This window comes from Leopardus geoffroyi, chromosome B4 (assembly GCF_018350155.1).
Source record: "Leopardus geoffroyi isolate Oge1 chromosome B4, O.geoffroyi_Oge1_pat1.0, whole genome shotgun sequence".
NCBI lineage: Eukaryota > Metazoa > Chordata > Mammalia > Carnivora > Felidae > Leopardus > Leopardus geoffroyi.
In genome coordinates, this window is record NC_059341.1 from 96,380,843 (window position 1) to 96,396,680 (window position 15,838).

The 15,838-nt window shown below is 40.1% G+C and overlaps 1 long non-coding RNA gene across 1 annotated transcript; it reads right to left on the reverse strand.

Annotated features, from left to right (window-relative positions):
* Positions 1-8,203: 8,203 nt before the first annotated feature.
* LOC123591612 lies at positions 8,204-15,494 on the reverse strand. Its single transcript, XR_006709427.1, has 3 exons — positions 15,156-15,494; positions 10,089-10,136; positions 8,204-8,314 (listed from the first exon to the last, which is right to left on the reverse strand). It is a non-coding gene; the product is annotated as an uncharacterized LOC123591612 (long non-coding RNA).
* Positions 15,495-15,838: the final 344 nt, after the last annotated feature.

Below are 15,838 nucleotides of genomic sequence, written 5' to 3' on the forward strand. Positions count from 1 at the left end.
AAATGCCTGAGTGGAACTAAATTGTTCATGGATTAGTTATATGGTACTTGCATAAGCTGCTTTATGAATATTTCTATTCTTTAGAAGCTTCTTCTAGAAGAATCTTATACTAAAAGTGTGTGTCAAGCATGAAAAATACCTCATACTTTATTTCTACCTTATGGTGGGGTATTTTCAGTCCAAAACTTCGACGAAGGGATGTGCTTACTTTCTGCTTTTTTCCTTAGAACTTTTGCTTTGATCAGTCTTTCTAACACTTAAATTAAAATGTTTTTGGTCCAGTGTTATCCTAAATGTATAGTAAGAAAAGGCTGGAAATATAAGTAGTCTATACCCACGTAGTAATCCAAAAAGATATTTCGTTTTCAAATTTGAATTTTTTTAATTTAAAATCATTAGAGCCCCCCTTTTTTTCAAATCTGAGGTTTTGGTGGTTTCTATGATACTAGCAGTTGGCAAAAGTAATGTCTATAGGGGGCCAACCTCAGAAAATAAGAATCAAGGGGTGGATTTGGTTTGGCTGGGAAAATATAATATTTTTCCATTCCTTCTTTCTAATGTCTTAAATCATCAGGTTTTATTAATAGAATAAATTGAACCACATGGAACACTTCCAATATCACTATTAGAAAAACACAGCCACAAATGTACAAACAAAGCTTCTCTATTTCCTGGTCACTTTCTATAGTCTTACCTCTATTTATCTTCTGTTTTTCTTTACTAGTCATTCTCTTTCTCTCTCCTGCTTATTTCCATCATAGTTCACTTATTTCTTCTAACTTTCCTCGACATTCTGTCCAGGCCTGCTTCATTTTGTCAGTGCATTTCTTTTTTTTTTTAATTTTTTTTTTCAACGTTTATTTATTTTTGGGACAGAGAGAGACAGAGCATGAACGGGGGAGGGGCAGAGAGAGAGGGAGACACAGAATCGGAAACAGGCTCCAGGCTCTGAGCCATCAGCCCAGAGCCCGACGCGGGGCTCGAACTCCCGGACCGTGAGATCGTGACCTGGCTGAAGTCGGACGCTCAACCGACTGCGCCACCCAGGTGCCCCTGTCAGTGCATTTCTAAAAAGATTGGTGTAAATTATTTATAAACCTTGTTACCTATTATGTATAAATTCTATCTTTGTATAGATTTACCTACTATTTTTATAAATGTGTCCCCAAACAAAAAAAAAAAAAAAAATGGCATAAGTATTGTTATGGGCTGAATTCAGTTCCCCCCACAGCCAAATTCATATACTGAGGTCCTAACCCCTAGGACCTCAGAATGTGACAGTACTTGGATACAAGGTCTTTAAAGAGGTAATTAAGGTTAAAAGAGGTCATTAGGGTGGATCCTAATCCAATATGACCTATCTTTATAAGAGATCAGGACACAGAAGGAAGACCATGTGAAGACAGAAAGGGGATGGCCCTCTACAAGCCAAGGAGAGAGGCCCCAGAAGAAACCACCCTTGCCAATATCTTAATCTTGGACTTCTAGTCTCTAGGACTTTGAGAAAATAAATTACTATAGTTTGAGCTACCTAGTCTGTACTTTCTTCTGACAGCCCTAATAAATGAATTTAAGTCTCATTCAAACATCTTGTTTAAGATAACAATCCTTTGCAAGTTACATACTTTTCAACTGAAAGTTACCTTTTAATACACCATTCAAAATACCCCCTATATGAAATGTAATACGATAATATAAAAGTTTCACACTTTCTAGTACATCTGAAAGGGTAATTTTCTCATATCCATAAGTAATTCACTTACATTTTCTTTCCTTCAGCTTTTTATCCTTACAAAGAGATCAGAGTAAAAAAAAAAATGTTCTCTTTCTATAGCTCTAAAAAGCTGATTCTGGGGGCGCCTGGGTGGCGCAGTCGGTTAAGCGTCCGACTTCAGCCAGGTCACGATCTCGCGGTCGTGAGTTCGAGCCCCGCATCGGGCTCTGGGCTGATGGCTCAGAGCCTGGAGCCTGTTTCCGATTCTGTGTCTCCCTCTCTCTCTGCCCCTCCCCTGTTCATGCTCTGTCTCTCTCTGTTCCAGAAATAAATAAACGTTGAAAAAAAAATAAAAAATTAAAAAATAAATAAATAAAAAAAATAAAAAAGCTGATTCTGTATTTTTGTCTCCCTGATGACAGAGTTAAGCATTGTTTTTGAGCACACACTCTACCACCCACCCCCCACCACACCACACACGCGCGCGCGCACACACACACACACACACACACACACAAAGATGCATTAAATATAGTAAACGTTTTCAGTTGCTGATGTTTTTCCAGGCACCTTTAACTTCAACCTAAATATAAGCATTGTGTTTTCAACATCTATGGTAAACATTTATTTTCTTTATTAACAAAAACTATTATTTTCCTTCTTCTGCTAAAGAAAATAGTCTGGCTAGTATACAGATGGCAGCTTTTGTCACATTAAACAGAGAGCAAAGATAAGAACATACAGAAAGACAAAACCTTAAACAATGAGGGTCAGAGAAGAAAACTGAACTAGCAATGGCAAGAAAGCAAGACAGAAGATGATTCAAGAAGCATAGTGAAGGGCAAAAGTGGTTTCAGCCTGGTTAATAGTTAATCACTACAGGGGCGCCTGGGTGGCGCAGTCGGTTAAGTGTCCGACTTCAGCCAGGTCACGATCTCGCGGTCCGTGAGTTCGAGCCCCGCGTCGGGCTCTGGGCTGATGGCTCAGAGCCTGGAGCCTGTTTCCGATTCTGTGTCTCCCTCTCTCTCTGCCCCTCCCCCGTTCATGCTCTCTCTCTGTCCCAAAAATAAATAAACGTTGAAAAAAAAAATTTAAAAAAAAAAAAAAATAGTTAATCACTACATTCACCAAATGTCTTTCCTTTCCTTCCCTCAATTTCACTTACCACCTTTCTCAAAGACAAGTAGGACACCAAACCTCTAGAGTAGAGGAGATAAAAAGAAGCTGTCAACAAGTCCACAACTCAGCGGTGACTTTTCCAGTTTGCTCCTGTCTCACTGCAACAATATCCCCTCTTTAAAAGTACAGATAAACTGAGGTAATTGTATTTACCATGTGAATCGACAGAAGGAAGCAAAGGGAGAAATATTGAGAGTAGTTGCAGGGACAGACAATTGGGCAAAGAAAACGAAGGATAAGTCAAAGATGGGAAGTGAGCAATTCTTTCCCTCCATCCCTTCTTCCCTCTTTCTTCCTCCCCAGCCCTCCCTCTCTTTTTCCCTACTTCCCTCTCTCCCCTTCTCTCATCTTCCAAATTCTTGATTTCCTTGTCTCCTATGAAACTTCCAAGCTGTCTCTCCCACTTAATAACCTAGCTCCTTAAGGTGCCATTCTTATTCTTCTGTTTTTTTGCTCTTCACTTATGATTCTTAGTGCTTTGGAAGTAAGGAAAATGGTGGTGGGTCATTTTTCAAGACATTAGTTTCTCATCAAAATTCCTATAATTCGTAAGTGATTCCTCTGCCACCAACTTGGCCCCCACACCTCTGCTAGAAAAATCTTTCTAAAATATGAATATATCACTCTATTACTATACTAGAAGTCCTTTGAAATAACTCCTGAAGGTGTACATGATGCTGTCACCTTAATTAGCTCAACCCACAATCCATCACCTCACTTCTAGCTATCCCAAAATACTCGTAATTCCCCCAACATGTCATGCAGGGTTTCACACTGGGTGTCTTTGCACACACAGATCCCTCTGTATCTGGTCATTTCCTAACAATCCCTAAAATTTCACCTTGAACCACCCTCTTCCAGGAAGGAAGTTTTCCCTTACCCATGCAATTTAGTTACCTCTATCCATTCCACGTGTCACAGCAAATTTTATATGGAATTATAAGTAGTAGATTTATTTGTCTGTCCTCTACTCTATACGACTCTAAGCAAGACAGCAGCATAAGCAATAAGGTAGGCGCCCAGGATGGGGAGGTTCTGTCACATATCATTAAGGAGTATAAACTCCAGTCTCATCACATACCAACTGTATGCAATGTGCCCAGTCGTCACATCATCGACCTTTCTGATAATTCAATTTCGTCATTTGTAAAGTTGAAAAAGCCTGGCTCATAGAAAGTGCATAAGAAATATTATGGTACTTTTGAGTATCTATATCAGTCTATTTTTATATCTGTAGCTATACCTACATCTATATCTATGTATCTGCTTAGGGTAGAGCAGAATCTAAATCCCATTGTCATTCTTCATGTAGTTGTGTCTATAGGCTCTTTCCTTGGATAGGGCTGTATTCTTTCAGCAACATGATCTACATGCCTGTTGTGGATAAATTTATCAAATACTCTTAAAAGTAAATATGTTCAGGGGCGCCTGGGTGGCTCAGTCGGTTAAGCAGCCGACTTCGGCTCAGGTCATGATCTCACGGTCCGTGAGTTCGAGCCCCGCGTCGGGCTCTGTGCTGACAGCTCAGAGCCTGGAGCCTGTTTCGGATTCTGTGTCTCCCTCTCTCTGACCCTCCCCCGTTTGTGCTCTGTCTCTCTCTGTCTCAAAAATAAATAAACGTTAAAAAAAATTTTTTTAAAGTAAATATGTTCAGTAGGTATATAAAATGTTACATATTTGAAAGAGACCCAAGCCAATCTTCTAATTTTATTCAACCAGGACATACCAGTGGAGTCTTACTGTTTATTTATGACTAGAGTGGCTGTACATTTCAGTTTTCTTGGGATGGTCTCAGTCTATGCCTCCCATCCTGGCACAATTATCAATAGTCCCTCATTTCATTCTCAAAAGTGTCCTCATTTGGGTTCTTTTGGACAATTAATTATATGGACACTTTATTGTGGCCTATGATCATTCTGATGGACCGTAGTGTTTTTTCTGATTAGCCAGTGCCCATGCCATACCAGTTTTTAAATATTTTTAATATCAGATATACCTATAAGGTAATAAAAGCATAGAAAGGTGACATGATTTCTCCTTCTACAAACTGAGTTAAATGCATATACACTAACTTAGAATAAGAAAAGTGAGAATGAGACAGGAAAGAGCCTGATTCACCCCCAAAGGACTGACCTGAAAAAGTACAGAAACCTGGTTATTTCTGAGTCCCACTTGTGAGGTTTTCTTCAGTTCTACCCTCTCCAACCCCTCTCTCCCACCTGGCCTTCTCTCTTTCCTGGTTTCTTTCAGGTTTATTCACTGTTGAGAGTATTTGTTCCTTACTTTCTTTCCCTTTCTAATTCCGCAGGAACTTAAGATGCTAACCTAGTCATGCCCAGGTGTCACAGACAGTTTTTGTTCAAAGGTGAAAAAACTCCAGCTATTGTCCCTTTTAATATTAGCATTCTCCACTAATTTGCAGATGATCTAGCAGAAATATCTTCTACTTTACCAGTCATAGAATTCCTTCAAACAGTACATATCCTTGAAAGTCGGGCTAAGGAAATCAAGGTCTGTAGTTAAAAAGCATTATCCTTGCCGTATCTTGAAGGCTGTCCTCCTTAGACTACAAGGATTACGAGAATTGTACCATTCAATCATTTTCGAGAAGGAAAGATTTCTACCCCCAAATTTCTAATGGAATTAATGCCAATTGAATTTACATGGTGAGAAAAGCTGTGCATACAGTCAGAATAAAATGCTCCCAAGAATAATGTGAACTTAGATTATTTTTTGACTTCACAAGGAAGTTTAGAACCATGGTATCTAGAGCAGTGAATAGCTATTGGTTGTTATTCCACAATTTCCTACAGATAAAGATAGAGCTGTAGTGGTTCATTTGGGGCTTAACTAAGAAATTTTAGTATTAATAAAGACTGCCATTAAAGGTTTACTCATCTTTGCCTATTTACTGATACCCGTACAAAACATCTTCTGATAAACACAATGGGATCTAGAGTAGGGTATGGAGGCAGTGGGGGAGTTGAACAATAATGAAAGAACCCTTCCTACATGTCTTATTAAACCATATAATTCAATCTCCACTGTGAAACTGAAGCAGAATCTATGTGTAAAACAGTTGCTTTGTGGTACAGCAAAGTTTGATAGACAAATAGCATAAAAAGAAGCACGTAATGAAAGGCTTTTATTCTGCTTTGAAGTAAACAAAATGTCAGGCACTGCTGTGATTACAGAAGTCTGTGAAACCACATCTTGTGTAATAATTTTTCACTATCCACGACCAGGAGAGTGATGTAAAGAGATTACTTAAAAGAAAACTTAGCAGTAGCCCCAGTCAATAATCACAGGTTTAAATTTCAAAACAGAATCAACAATTAAATGAAGAGATTTTTGTTTATAACCAAGTGCATCTGTCTCAAAGTTACACTTTGGGGGATGTAAGTCTTAGATCGGTGCTACTGAAGGTGTCTCTGTCCAAACTGCTTGCTGCTGGTCCACTACGAGATAAAGAGCTTATGCTGCAATGTAATCAACATACTGCTCCCTTCATTGAAAACATCTCCCAACCACCCCCCACCCCCCCACCGCCGAAAGAAAAAGGAGGAGGAGGAGGAGGAAGAGGAGGAGGAGGAGGAGGAGCAGGAGGAGGAGGGAAATGTCTTTACAGCGTGCTTAGTAAAGAAATTGATCTATATTCTGGTGCTGGTTTCTGATTTTACTGCAACGGATAGCAAAGTTTGTGGACTGACAGTAGCTTATACAACACAGTTTGAGGAGCATGTGGCAAAACATCAGGTTTTTGTCAGTTAGAAATTATGTTCAGCTGCTAATAACAGAGAGCCTAATAACAAGTGAATTAGGGGACTCTTCTCCCACAGAAAAGATGTGAGAGAGTTGACTTATTGGTCCATCACAAGCTGAGTCCTACCAGATCTGCCAAATCACAAGGCTGGGTGGGCCCACAGCATCCCATACAATGGAAATGGTACACCTGGGATCAGCTGCTGGTGGAACTGCAAGCAGGCTGTAAAGCAGGTGCCCTCACCTTCCCTCCAGCACCTTTTCCCCCAGCTTGCACCTGCTGCTTCATGGGAAGTCCATTATGATCAACTAATGGAGGAGGAAAAAATGGCCAAGCCTGTTTCCACAGACTGACGGGTTCAATAAGTGATTGTACACCAAAAACAGGTGGCCCTGAATGTAAGTGGGGAAGGAAATCCTCCCAATAAATAGGGCTTCAGATTGTCTACCTGGTCATCCACTTTTTGTGGAAAGAGAAGAAGCGTAAGGCAAGAATAAATAGGGCATAAAGAATAAATAACAAAACTGAAGACAACGAGGTCCGGGAAGGGGAGTGGGGACAAGCACTGCATGTTATCCACCATGCAGGTAACAAAATTTGATCCTGCCTATGTTTTTTAGAGGCAGATGAAGGATCTCTTAAAGGGAAAAATTAAAATATTTGTATTAGTTTAAAGAGAGAACACTTATTCAGAGGGATTGGAGGACATAATGTACGTGAAAAAGTCTTTCACATACATCTTTTTATGAAATTAATTAATAAAGAAGTAGATAGAATGACTTCCAATGAACATCAGCAACCTTGTCCTAGACCACCTATTCTTGGCACAGTGGGCTGACAGTTTCCTCCAGATGGTCTTTTGGTGGGTTTGCCGTGTGCTGAAATAGCTTTGAATTGTGGCATGCAGAGTTGGCCAAGCAGAGTTGGAAGCATGAGCCTGATTGCGTGGGATCCCACCCGCCACAGCTGATTAAATACCACTTCTGCCGAAAGTCCAAACCTTCCAGCAATCGAAACCAATGCTGAGCCTCCAGTATGGCACCAACTCTTCAGACCAGCTTGGTGCCAAGTTGATTACATTCGACTCCTTTCATTCTCAGAAATGTAGCCATTTATCTTGACTGAAATCAATACGTATTCCCAATATGGGTTTGCCTTCCTTGCCTGCATGACCTCAGCCAGCACCATTGCCCAAGTGCTTACAGAATGTGTGACCTACTGACTTGGCATCCCACATCACATTTCAGGGTACAAAAGTACCCACTTAAAAGCGAAGGTAGTTAACTTGTGGGTGCTTGATCATGGGATTTTCTGTCTAAATATACAGATTCTTTAACTTTCTACTGCCCACTGGACTAATACACATTGGGATATTAAATAAGACTTGACCCATCATCCCATCTGAATCCTTTGGTTTTCTAAAGGCTTTTCCTGACAATTTGGGCTTCAGCCAGACTGCTTTCCCCAGTGCTCCATTTTAAATTTTATTGTCCCCTTCAGAACATAGTTATGGTATCAATTTTCATTATTTCTCTCTTCTTTCCATATCTTATCTTTTTCTTATGGAATCTTGCCCTTGCAAGACTAGAACTTCTTGGACGCTTTGTCCCAATATAATGCTGCCATCTAAATTGAGTTATAGCAATGTCCTTTTGGTTCTTGTAAAATAAAAAATAAAAAACACATTAAAACAGATAGTACCTTCTAGCAGGCTAGTGGCTACAACATAAGAATCCAGTTGCTATACTATATCATTCTGGGATTTTTTTTCCCCATACCTTATGTCCTCCAGTCCCTCTGAATGAGTGTTCTCTCTTTAAAGCAATAAAATTATTTTTACTTTTCCCTTTAAGAGTTCCTTCCTCTGCTTCTACAAAATACAGGCAGGCTCAAATTTTGTTACCTCTGATTTTTCCATTTTCTCTTTATCTCATGTTTATCTTTATCTCATGTTTTCTATTCAAATATGTGAAAGGCTTAGAATAAATATGTTCCTCCTCAAGATTAAGATTTTTAAGCCTGCATTAGATGCAATGTTCCCAGTATGCTAACCACGTGAGCCCAAGTCAACCAATTCCTCAAAATTTATAAATTCCCTTATAAAGCAGGTTCACAGTAAATTCCTTTATCAACATCAACTTCTATCTGTTCCCAGAAAAAAAAAAAAACATTCTACATCTGGATTTTTCTAGTCCCCATTTCTGTGCCTTTGATTCATATTTCCATTGCCATGTTCTATTTTATTCAGCCAGCTTAAAATATCACAGTGCTTCTTTACCCACACAACATTGTCTTCTCATTTCTGTAATATGCACTTTTTTTTTCTTTTAATAAAATCTTGGCCTGCTTAGCTGTATTCCTGGAACATCAAGCCAGAAGTTCTTGTTATTTTTTTCCACTTATTTCTTCCAAAATTCATCACACGTTACTTTACTCTTGAAGCTTACATCATCCTCTTTCATCCCTAGCAAGGAATGACTACAAATATGCCTCTTGGAGTAATTCTTAGTTAGTTGATTGTCCAAACTCCCATAACATAATCCCCAGGCAGCCCCTGGCTGATTTATCTTTTCAATCTTTCTGACAATAAAATGTTGCTGAAACAATTTTGTGATGTCTGTGTTTCATGGCTTTGAATAGATTTTCCCGCTCCCATTTTGGTCTTCCTTTTGTTTACTTGGACCTTAGGAAGAACAGGAGAGATCTGAAAGAATACATACTCGCCTCTCCTGTCTCAATAACACATAAACCTTAAATGGTCCTCTTTGCACATCACTGACCCTATTTTCTCCTTTGTTCTCTTTTTTCAATCATTAATTCCTCCTCCCCCAAATTGTTATAGCGGATCTGAAGCCTTCCGTGACTAATGGCCCCATGAGACATCCCTCTGTTTTGCCATCCCCTAGCATTTACATCTAAAATATGGAATCAACCAGGGCATCTGGGTGGCTCAGTCATTTGAGCAACCAACTTAGGCTCAGGTCCTGATCTCGCGTTTGTGAGTTGGAGCCCCACGTCGGGCTCCGAGCTGACAGCTCAGAGCCTGGAGCCTCCTTCAGATTCTGTGTCTCCCTCTCTCTCTGCCCCTCCCCTGCCTGCACTCTCTCTCTCTCTCTCTCTCTCTCTCTCTCTCTCAAAAGTGAAGAAATAATAATAAACATTAAACAAAATAAACATTAAATATGCAATCAACCACTGTGTATTTGTTGTAAACATATTGCTAGATGTGTGTGTATGCATGTGTGTACATGTGTGTGTGCCGATAATTGCCTCGGCTTACCAGCCAAACATCTCTGTCTTCTTTTTTATCATGATTTCTGTCTATGCAAATACTGGAAATGCAACTCTGAATAGACATTTGAGGTACTGTATTAAATTGGTCATTATTCCATTCATCGAGCATTTAGTGATCATCTATTCAGTGTCACTCACTGTGCTAGCTGCTCAATCAAGTGGTCCCAGCTTCCCACAGCTCATAGTCTAGAGAAAAAAAGAAAAACAAGAAAACAGATAGTTACACCAGAGTGCAAAATCTGTAGGAGGATATGGAATTAACAAAGAAACCCTCTAAATCAGTGTAAGAAAAGGGTGGAAGAAGGAGAGAGTGGAAAGAGGAGGACCAGGGGAAGTTAGCTCAACAGAGGAAGGCGGTGGGGGGGGGGGGGGGGAGGTGGTGGCCAGAGTGCCCCTGGCAGAAGGCAAAGCAAAGCAGAGTGGGGTACTGAGGTCCTTACGGTATGGTTGGGGTGATGTGCATGGTGCCATATGGCTATAGAGACAAGTTCAGGAAGATGGTGGGAGATGAAGCTAAGGAAGCAGTTAAGAGCCAGTTTAGAAGGGACTTTGTATGGCATATTGAAGAGTTTGCCCTTTGTCCCACCCCATTCCTTGTGTGTGGCTATAGTCACTAGGCTTCTGACTAGCACTGGGAAAGAGGTTCCACGTTCTGTCTGCTGTCTCATTTTTGCCACTCAGTACTTGAAACTCCTTTGATTCCTAGCTATACTCTCAATCTCATTATCCACCTCTCCAAATTACCCTAAACGCTACTGCCAGATTAACTATATTGTTGAATTTCATCTCTTACATTTGAAAACCTTCAGTGTTTCATTGCTGCCAAATGCAGCAGAAATCCCTACACATTATGCCCCTCAATGAATCTCCACCACCATTTCCTGTTCCCCCCATGAACACACCTTTTACACATGGGTGCTATGGTTTCCAACTCTGTGCCCTTCCTCGAAATGCCCTTTCTGTTTTTCATCTACTCAAGACTTTCTGGTCTTCCGGCCACATGTCCCGTGTAATTTGTCTTCTTGGAATCAACAATGTGTTTCATTTCTATTATCTTTCAGCCCTTATTGTACTGGGCCCTGTAGTTTTATGTATTTATTTTGTTCATTTGACTAAAACAATTATTCCTGGGTCAGATCTGTGTCTTGGCCACTTTTAAAAATTTTTTAATAGTCCATAACACCATTTCTTGAGCAGAGGTGCTAGGTAAATATTACATTGGAATACATCAAATTGGTCACCATTAGTGAAGCTCTATCAATCTACTCTTCTCCAAAGTAGTTACTTTATCACCTCCACTCCCTTTTTACTATGTTATTTACAAGGAAGGTAGAGGCTGATGTTTTATTTCTATTTTATAGAGAAATATTTGAGTGTCAAGGATTTTAAAAGTTTACTTAAGTGTTTAGGGACCGGAATCTAAGCTTCTGATACCTGTTTAGCGCTTGTTTAGATTATATTAGATCCAGGATTCTTTTCCTGGAAGGAATTAAAAGGGAAGCTTTAAAAAATATATTAAGAGTTATTTTTACTACTATTTATCATCAGTACTGGGAGGAAAGATAATGGGAAAGTTGTTACATCACTAAAAAATAAGTTAAGTGGTTTCTAACTTTATAATTCAGGGAAATGAAGACTTCACTTTAAGAGATAAGATAGTTAATGGGGCACCTGGTTGGCTCAGTCAGTTAAGTGTCCAACTTTGGCTCAGGCCATGATCTCAGGGTTAGTGACTTCAAGCCCTGCTGTGGGCACTGTGCTGACAGCTCAGAGCCTGGAGCCTGCTTCAGATTCTGTGTCTCCCTCTCTCTCTTCCCCTCCCCTGCTCACGCTCTGTCTCTCTCACACACAAAAATAAATAAACATTAAGATATAGATAGTTAAGAGGTGGTTTGGAGTGCTCTGGGTTCATTTGAACCTGCTTTGGGTTAATTTGTTGAAAGCCAATTGATTCAAAGCTATTTCAGCACACGGCAAACCCACCAAAAGACCATCTGGAGGAAACTGTCAGCTTCATATTCTGAGATAATAGGAAACTTGGTTGCAACCATTTGAGGGCAATTTCAGGGGTGGAATGCGAGCCTACCAAAATAGAGAAGGCCATAAACTGGGTTTAAGAAAAGACCACCCATTCACGGATAAAGCATTAAGCATTGAGCAATACCAGGTATCCAAATTATAAAATACGCACGAAATTAGCATCCAGCTAAGTTGAACAGATGAATCCTTAGTAAAATAGCTGAGATGTTAAGCCCAGGGCAAAACTAAAACTTTGAAAAAATCTTCCAGAATTCATCAATTTTGACAAATTGACTTTTTGGAAACTGATTTTCAGTGAATTGTCCTGATTCTAGTTTGAATAAATATCTAGCCTTAGTTGCTTACACATTATTCCATCAAAGAAGAACGCAGGTTTGTGTATGGGCATGATAGCTGGTCTGTGACCCAAAACTTTAGTTTGTACCTTAACCCTATCCTACATAGTACTGATTTTTTTTTATCTTATGTTCTTCTTTCAAGATTTTAAGGGTTTTTTTTTTTTTAATGTGTATTTGTTTTTGAGAGAGGGAAAGAAGAGGGGTCAGAAAGAGATGGGTACAGAGGATCAAAAGCGGGCTCCATGCTGACAGTAGAGAGCCTGATGCGGGGCTCGAACTCAAGAACCATGAGATCATGACCTGAGCTGATGTCAGATGCTTAACTGACGGAACCACCCACACACCCCTCAAGATTTGAAGTTCTATGAAAGGTGGGACCATTACACCACATCTTATGACTCTTTACGTCCCTAGTACCTTGCACACTTGTATTTGGTAGCCCTCATGTTAGCCGTCAGATGATGACAGAGTATCGACCCAGCTGCCTCACCTTTGAGGGCATGGTTAGGGGAACCCTCAAAAGATGATTCCCTCCTTATTGTGGTTCAGTAGTTTCATCTTCATGTATGAAAGACAATGTTACCATTACAACTAAATTAAGAGTATTCTGGAGCTGAATAAAGTTTTCCTGCCCTATTGTGACCCCATCCAACTTGACTAAAGTCTTTTCCTTTTCTTAAGTGGGAATTGGAAAAGGAACTCATATATCATCCTTCTAAATCATCACAATTAGTGGGTAACTTTCATTTAATAAACATTGACTTGCAAGAGCTTTCTGTTATTGATAATGCTTACAATTAGTAAGAACTTGAATTATTTTATCAACTTTTTCTTTCTGTTTCGCAATGACACAAAGCCTAACCAGGAAGCAGAGCTTCTCAACCTATGAAACTGAGCTTCTGAATATTTTTACTATTTTAGGTAAATAATAATGGCTCCACCATTATTGGTAGCTCCACCCTCCTCCTTGATATTAGGACCCTTAGATGACCTGTCTTTATCCCTGACCCTACAGGAGGAAGGTTCTCCCTCTGGTGAGAATCTGGTGTCTGAAAATGTTCTTCTATGCTTCAGATGCCCCTAGCTATCCTATAACTACTCCCTGGATGTCTCCTTGATTTCCAGCCCTGGAACACTGCAGTCTGGTCCAGTCTTGTGCTGTTTTCTAAAACTCATTTATTAGTTTATCAAAGCCTAAATTTATCCTCTTGTGAAATCTGATTAATGTCCATTGTTCTTAGCTATACTTTGTTCATATGCTATCATAGCACCTTCCATATTATGTATTCGCTATACCCACATCTGACTTCCCAACTAGACTGTGAACATATTTTTGCTCTTTGTCCCCAACTGGACAGTTGTCTCTCATATTATACACTTTCACACTAGGAATAGCCATCTTTTCTAGATGTGAAATGACTAGATTCCCAAATACTCTAGAATGTAGTCTAATCAAATCCTAAAACTACTAGAACATAAGCTCCATGACAGAAAGGAGTTTCCTTGTGTTCATCATTGTATCTCAGTTTATAGAACAGTGTCTGGCAAGAGTCAGTACTAGTCTCAATAAAGTTTGTGACGCAAAAGAATACTGTGTTAGTATGCAACAAGATGAAGGGAACAGTGTTATATCAGTCTTTTTAGATATTTGTAAACTATAAAGGCTCCAAAATTCCTTTCATACCTTAGAGACAAAACACAGTCTAAGATTTTTATATAATAGTGATTTCTAAATTTTTCATCACTGATATTTTTCATTCATGTGGTTTCATAAGAACACTCTTATTTGAATATTCAAATAATTGTCATTTTTAAGCTTTACAGGTTCTAGGTTTTTCTGCTTCCAAAATGATGGCCATACCCTCATGGAAACTCAAGCAACTGCTTTTAACTTAGGTATAAAGAGTAGCCCATTGGGATAACTTAAAGAGTCAAGCCACTGCACTCCAGAGGTCTCCAGGGTGCCCTGAGCAGCCCAGATTCTTTCCTGACATGGCACGTCCAAAGACCCTAATCCAGGTGGGGCTCAGGAGCTTTGTAGGAAAGAACTTAAAGTTTGCCGGCAATTGTGGCTCCAGTGTGCTTCCATTACACGGGACTGAGTTTCCCCAAAAGAGAGCAGACTGGAGGAAGAAAAGCAGAGCATTGAAAGAAAAACTGCCCAAGTGGAGACAAAGCCGGGCTGAGTGAGCAGAGTGAGCTTCAATAAAGCCAGATTCCAGGAACTATGTGCCGTTGCTGGGTCGGTGCCTAGTGTGAGCCCGGGTGGAGGGGAGCAGGGGACCTGTGGGCTACCAGCAAATGGGCAGCAAGGGTGGCAGCAGATTAGTGCTGCTCACTGGAACAAAGGAGTCATGGAACAGCGGATCCAAGAACATATGTGTGAGACCTCCCTGGACTTGGCGAAAGCTCCATGAGGTGAGAAAGGCTGGCACTCCAACTGAACAATGCTCACAACATTGCTTCCCACCCACCACCTCCAGCTAGAGGAAATACAAGTTATATGAGGAAGAAGCATTAAGCTGGGAGGAAAGAAACAAATCTTTAAAAGTTCAGGTCATGTCACCAACTCACTGCTAGTAGCTTTTTCAACAAAAATGTATATTCCTATAAAAAGAAACAACAAAGTCTCCATGTCATAACGCTTGTGAAGGAAGGGGGAGGGATGGAGATGGTGTCCCCTAGACTGGAAATAGATGTGTGGTGCCACTCGATCAGTGCCGGGAAGACATGCTCACCCTCAGGACATGATATTTCAGGCTCATTCAGCACAAGTGTGTTAAAGGGAAATACCACGGAACGGAGTGACTCATCAACTCACTACAACCTTGGCAAGAATTGGTGTATCCAAGTTCCAAGACAGCAGAGAATGCAGGGTCCAAAGAGCACGAGGTCCAGAGCAAGGGTCCAAGGAACCTGAAATAACAAACACAACCACTTACTATTGGCTGGGTGCATTCTATGTTCTCTGCATGTTTTCAATTACACATTTAATCCTCCAAAATACCCTGTGAGGTAGGGACTGTTGTTATACCCTCATTTTACAAATGAGGGACCTGAGGCACAGAAAGGCTGAGTAACTTGCCCAAAGCCACACAGGTATTAAGCAGCACGGTGGAGATTCAAAGCCAGACAGTCTGGCTCCTTATCCTAATGCTCCAGCGTCCTTCAGATGACGCTTCTTTAGCACTTACCCTCTGCCAGGCTCCCTTCCAAGTATTTTGCATAGGTTAACACATTCAAGGTTGAAAGTGCAGATAGGGATAGAGGAAAATAAAATTTACTTAGGGCTTCCTCTCTTCTGAGGTAAATCTCTTAAAAAGAAAATAGTTACAATTCATTAATCTCCACTACTGCAGCATGCATTCTGATAAGGAAACTAGTATAAAGAAAACCATGACTACAGTGAACACCCTGATTTTTAAAATCATAGGATTCTAATGAGAACAATAAGTGGACTTGCATCATTAAGTCACAGAAAATTATGGGACAATGAAAGTGAAGTAGAAA